Below are 6,851 nucleotides of genomic sequence, written 5' to 3'. Positions count from 1 at the left end.
GGGAGTCAAGAGCAGGGATCACAAAAAATATTCTTTATTAACTCAGGCAACAAAATAACAAAACAGTAATCACAACCCAAAATAATAGTAAGACACAGGGGCACGAGCGCTCGGCCGGAGGATGTGAGAGAGGAAAAATAGGTAATCCGTAAGGAAAAAACCCCGGAGGGAAAAAAGGTAAATCCACAGGAACACCCCAGCGGGGAAAAGCACAGTGCACTTGAACAACCCCGGAGGGGAAAAAGTAATTCCACTGGAACAACCCCAGAAGGGAAAATGAATAATCCAAAAACAGTCCCGGAGGGAGAAGCTGGTAATCCGCCTGAAAGCTCTCGAAGAGGGCAAACTGGAAATCCTCCTTAACGACCTCCAGAGAGAGAATCCAAAAATACAGTTTGTAGAGTCCAGAGGGAGAGGATGAAAACCCGATGACTGATCTCACCAGAAGAAGGATAAATCCACCCAAGGAAAACTCCTACCGCCTTCAGCCAGAGTTGGTACCTCGGTCGCCGGCGCACTGATCTGCGTGAAAGTGGATCACCAAGCAGGGTGCAAAAGAGAACTGGAGCCTGGACGAACAAAACTAATTAAACAAGAACAAAACAGAACAAGGCAAGACAAGACTAGACTGGACTAGACAGCTTAAAGACTGATCGACAGAAAGTTAGAAGTCTAACGGACTGACGAGAAACACAGGAATACTGGAAGAATAAGAAGGGAGAGAGGAGATAGCGAGAGTGGAAACCGGTGTGGGGTGATTAGCGAGAGTAGACACAGGAGTGCGGTGATGAGTGGATAACAAGGGGGGCGGAGCACCCAAAAGTAAAGACCGAGCACATGTAGAGCTGTCAAACGGCTTCCTCCATGTGCTTGGTGAGAAGAAACATAAACAAAACACATGAACCAACAGGTGCTCAGACCCGGGACCTGACAGCAAACATTATAATGGAATAGGCTATAGGGCTCAAAAGGTTAAAGTTAGATATCGCTTTAGATCACAGCCCGCAACGTACAGCATAATTAAACTGAATTTACTGCGTAACTAATTGTAACAATGATGTACCTCTTCAGTATATAGCTGTAGGTAAAGGATAACTGGGTAAAATACAGTGTAATACTAACTTTCATAATGCATTGTTGATTTTTCTACAGCTCTAAATTAGCTTTACATTATGTGTTCTCTCACAACCAGCAACAAAGAAAAAGAACAAGTTTTCCAATTACGTTTCTAAAAAGAGACATTTGCCGATGACAACAAATCCGATTGATTTGTATAATTGATACTGTACTGATTTGTAAAATCACATTAAGAGAGTTAAACAATTCACTTCTGTCACTGAAATTGGGAAACAGCACGTTCGTCCAAATAGTGTTTTAATGCATGGTTGTAATGAATCATGTTGGCGCGTCAGGAGGGCCAATACAGAGTTGTGAGCTTAGGCTGGGCGTAAACTCAGCTCATCTCACATGCTTTGATACGAGGCACAGCCATCCTGCTGTTTCTCTCTATCTAGACTAGGTGCATTGTGAATGTCAGGGTAGGTTGAGTCAGAGGGATTATCCTCCTGCTTGTCTACCGCAGTGGGGAGGCTGACAGGAGTGAGGATGAGACAAAGAGCATGAGAAAATAATGTCAGTCCATTGTGACACAGCATTTTGACTGCTCTGCCCCTACCCACTCATAGCAATGTATCCAATCCCACCTACAGAAATTCTAATGTTTTTGCTCCGTTCTTACGATGTGGGTGTTGTACGCCAGTATCAAGGTGAGCTATTTGCACCTGGTCATGGACGCTAAAACATTTACATTTAGTCATTTAGCAGACGCTTTTATCCAAAGCGACTTACAGATGAGGGAAACAATGGAAGCAATTGGAACAACATAAGGACAACAAAAGGCATAAGTGCAATAAAAGAAAATTGGTCTCATATAGCCTATCACAGTATACAGAGCTAAGGTTTTTTTTGTTGACGGAGGACCTGTGTTTTCAGACGGTTTTTGAAGATGGCCACAGAATCTGCTGATCTTGCAGCAGCGGGCAGATCATTCCATAAATGTGGAACCGATCCCGAGAAGGTATGTGAGAGAGATTTTTTACCTTTTTGGGATGGCGCCACAAGACGTCGTTCGTTTGCAGAGCGTAGGGATCTGGCGGGTATGTAAGTCTGCATTAGCGAGTGAAGATAAGGGGGTGCCAAATCAGTGGTGGTCTTGTAGGCCAGGAGCAGAGTCTTGAATTTGATGCGAGCAACTATAGGGAGACAATGTAACTTAATGAAGAGAGGGGTGACGTGCTCTCTTCGGTTCATTGAAGACCACTCTTGGCGCCGCATTCTGGATCATCTGTAGAGGTTTGGTTGTGCAAGCTGGAAGTCCAGCCAGTAGCGCATTGCAGTAGTCCAGTCTGGACAGAACAAGAGCCTGGACTTGAACCTGGAAAACAGGTGTATTTGGGGTCCAAAACATTTTTGAGATTTGTTTTGAGATGAAGTGCAAAAGCTACAGAAATCCGTCCTGATGTGATGTGGATGACAGCGAACGACCGCCTACTAACCTGTCAATCATTCGCTGCAGAAACAGTTTTGCACTTTTTTTTACTCATTATGTTTTATCAACATAAGATGTTGATAAACACACTGATAACATGTCAGGGTCAGAGAAGCTTTATAAATATTTCAGCTGTTTACAGCTCGTGTGCAGTAAAATAAACAATATTCCTCCAGGTGCTACATAAACAACACAAAACATACGCTGTGCATAATTAAATAATCTCAAATACACAAAAACCTTTTACAGAAAATATTGAAGAACGAAAACAAGAATGTTTCATATATTTGCAGTCATGAAATGAAAGATCCTCTGGTCACAGGAGAACCATTTTACTATGAGGTGTAAACAGTGATACGTCTCACCTTCCCACTTGTATTGGATTTTCCGAGACAGATCCTATTAGCAGGTGTAAACAGGACCAAAGGTAGAAAGGGAAGATCGATCTTACTGTAGTACTGAAGTGCTTTTGTATCGCGAGCATCCATAGTGTTGAGTAAAGTAAGAAAAAATGCAATTGTCCTACCTTGTATGTATTCTCCCATATTTACTCTCCCATAGCTTTGGCTAAGGAACACTATATACTATGTTTACTGCATGAAAATATTTACCCAAACCTATTATAAACCATTTGAGTAGAAATGCATGTTCAAGTACTATTACATTGCAAATGAACCTTTTCTTTTAAGAAAAGAAAACACAGAATGTACTTGTTGTAATAATGTTTTATTATGAAAGAGTAGAAAGGAGAAATAATGTATTAGCAAGAATGGCATCTGTTACCCGAGAGCGCAGCATTGCATTCCATCAGATAAGGAGTTGTCTGTTAGAGGCCAAGCAAAGGAGAAAGCAGCGTCGAAGAATCCGAAGACGTATAACAAAGAAGTAGGTGGCATTATATAGACAAATGATGAAGGCGTTGACTAATCTCAAGATGACATCAGAAGAGTGGGGGCTTGAGAAACTGTCTATAAAAGACTGAGCTGAGATGATATCATCAGATTCTGAATCTTCGGAAAAGTCTCTCCGGTGCTAAATGCCAACTGGGTTGCCTTGAGCATTAGATTGATATTTGCAGACTTTATGCTTTTATTTTCTTTTATTAATTACAAGTATATTGATTGTAACCTTGACAATTGTTATTAACAAAACCTATAATTATAAAACTACAAGTAAGTCTGTTGATTGACATCTTTGAAGTAGACTGAAGTATACGGACAACTCACGGAGGAGTCTTCTGATCACGGGGAGTAAGTATATCTAAACAGATACCTATTGCCTATGACAGATTTGACTATCTTTGTCTACCCTGAGAATAAATAGGAAATAGGCAGAGGGTAAATTCAATACTCGAAAACAATAGTCACAAAAGATAATTTCTTTTAAAATAGATATTTATAATGAAAACACATAAACTGTAAGGACCCGGACACAGAAGCTTGAGGATCCATATGCAGTTTTAATGGAAGCAAAGGGTTAAACAATATAACAGTCAGAGGTCGGGACAGGCAGATAACTTTCAGGAGTATATAAACAGGCGATGGTCAGGGCAGGTAGCAAAAGTCCAAGTCACAGTCCAAAAATCAACAATGGGTAATCCAAACACATAATCCAAAAGTGCTCAATAATATCAGCCGGGAAAAACAAGACTTCGCATGGAAGCACCACAACCATAGGGAATATAAAGCCTGGATAATTAGCATCAGGTTCAGGTGTAATCAGCGGTGCTAGAGTCACTGGGAAATGGAGTCTAGTTAGAACTCTGGGGATAACGCCCTCTGCTGGCGAGCGGGTGTCTCTGAGGCAACCATATTCGTAACAAACATTGAAGTAAAAAAAACAGTAAAATAGGAACTGTTTTCCTTCCACTCATCTGAACACTGGCAGAAGTGCTAAAAGACAAGCAGTCAATGCTCACCCACGGCATTCATTCAAGCAGAGAGAACAGTGCTAGCTGGAGGTAATGACAGAGCAGAGAAGCATCGTCTCAACATATTTCACACTAAACAACAACAAATCCAAATGTGACTTTTATTGTAATGGCTCTGTGACCTTTGTTGTGTAAATATTTACTTTAAAGGGATCGTATGACATGGCTAAAGCAAATATTATAAATTGAGCATCAGGTTCCAAAGCAATTGTACTAACAGGTACGCCCACCTTACTTGCGTAAACATTTGGGCGGTCTTAGTCAACTCATACCACGAACTGATGTAGATTTGTGGGGGTGTGGTTACACGAGGCGTTTGGGTGAGCATTCGCTTTTGGATAGAATGCATCTTTTGTTTCCGACACTTTAATATTTGCAATTTTACCTGTCTAATACATGCATGGGCAACTTATAACACACCAAAGACACAGAAAAACACTTGTTCGCGCCATATGACCCCTTTAAATGTCAATTGATCATGATCACAGAAGACTAATAATTTGCAGTTTAGGTCTATAATTAGTGATATTGGTAGTACTTGGACTGACAGGAAAATAGGTGGTATAGCCCATCCCTAGAGTCTAACAGATAAAGGACCTTGTTGTTTCAAAACTCTATATTGTCTGAAAGCATAATTGTGAAAGTCTACAAACAACCTAAGCAGTCAGATTTTCAGTGATTTTCAGATTTTCCCTTCAGTGCTTTACATGTTGCTGTTTTTTAGAGGCTAACGTATACGGCAACCTCTTCTGCCCAAAAAACAATTTTCCCCAGTGGCTCGGCTTGATTGCTGCAGCGACATGATTGATGACACACATGTGATGAGGGAAGTTGACATATTGCTGTCTGACAGAGATGGCATGGGGTAGTTGATGATATTTTGGCGAGATGTTTTACAAGGATAATGCTTGCAAGTCTTGTAAAAAGGAGACTCAAAAGGCATGCATGAATTTTCCAGACAAGGGTAACAAAGGTTCAAACTAATGGAAGAAAGAAGACCTAAACTAAAAAGGATTTGAAGGGATGATTTTTACACTTTGAAGACGTAGCGAGTTTTAATGTGATCTTTCGGGTTGAAAGCGAGGCATTAGAGTGAAGTTGCTGCAATACATTGAAACTGACTGATATTCAAAGGGCAACCCAGGGGTTTTGATCTCATTTGAATGCATTGTCCTTCTGTGTTTCTACTTTACGGGAAGAGAAAAAAAGTTTAATTTTTATTTTGGGTCCCTTCCAAAATGTATGACTCAAGGCACCTTCAAAGGATTACAGATTTTATTATTATATTTCTACTATGCTCATCCCATAGGTATGTTTTTTTTTCGGGGTACATATAGTACATATTTTTCGGGGACAAATAGCAAAATGGCTCTAGAAGCGGAGTAGCAAAAACGTCAAAGAAATCGATTGGGAATGGAAGCACAAAACACGACAAAGAAATGTAATTGATCTCATTGTTATGGAAGAGCGGCAGTTTACTCTTCTTTTGAGGGAGAAAAAAGGAGGATAATTTCTCTCCCTTTTACCCAACTGTAAGCTGCCTGAGTGTGCAGGTGGCGTTTCACATTTTTTATTTTTGGGGAAAAAAATATGATGGTGGAATGGCAAATTAGCTTCTATGTAAATAGATCCTCCTAATCCTAAAATCGGCTGCGTCCAATAGAAAATGTTTCTTACTGTAGGACACTTATGGTGCTCTCATTCTGTTGAATATTACATGTAGGCCATGAATTAGTGAGATTTCCAATAAATAGGACTAATTTTCAAGTGCAATCTACCGAAATGTGGCTGCGTTTCACATGTGACTCATGGGTCCTTACAATAATGGCATAAACACTCCCATGTTTCTGTCATTTCACTCATAATAATTTGCTCTTGCACCATTCTGACAATGACTTTCTGGCGGTACATTTTATGAGTAAAATTTACCCAAATTGCTTTGATACTGCCCTACGTTTTGCACATGTTTGGAGGCACGCCTCAACAATCGTGAAAGAAAACTCCAGGAACTGAAACGACTAAAAGATGTAATCCCGTAGATCAGCTCAGACATGCACACTCTGTATCACTTTAAAGTGATATGTCACACCATTTTTCTTTTTCATCCACTTTATGCAAAAAAAGGGAAAGTCTCAAAGCAGCTCATACTCTGTCTCTTGTTTATCTCTCTTCTATGCATGTGCAGCCGCAACACTAAAGTGGTTTTCTTAAAGCAACAATGACACACGCAATGCAGTAAGGATCAGAAATAATAAATTCAGCCTTTTATTTTTGATCGTAATGTGCGTCATTCTGAAGGCCGTCGGTAATCTAGAGAACATTTCATGATGTGCCGGTTTCATTTGAAAAGATTCACAGCAGAAGAACAATTTA

This window comes from Triplophysa rosa, linkage group LG5, assembly GCF_024868665.1.
Source record: "Triplophysa rosa linkage group LG5, Trosa_1v2, whole genome shotgun sequence".
Taxonomy (NCBI): domain Eukaryota; kingdom Metazoa; phylum Chordata; class Actinopteri; order Cypriniformes; family Nemacheilidae; genus Triplophysa; species Triplophysa rosa.
Note: the sequence above shows the minus strand (reverse complement) of the source record.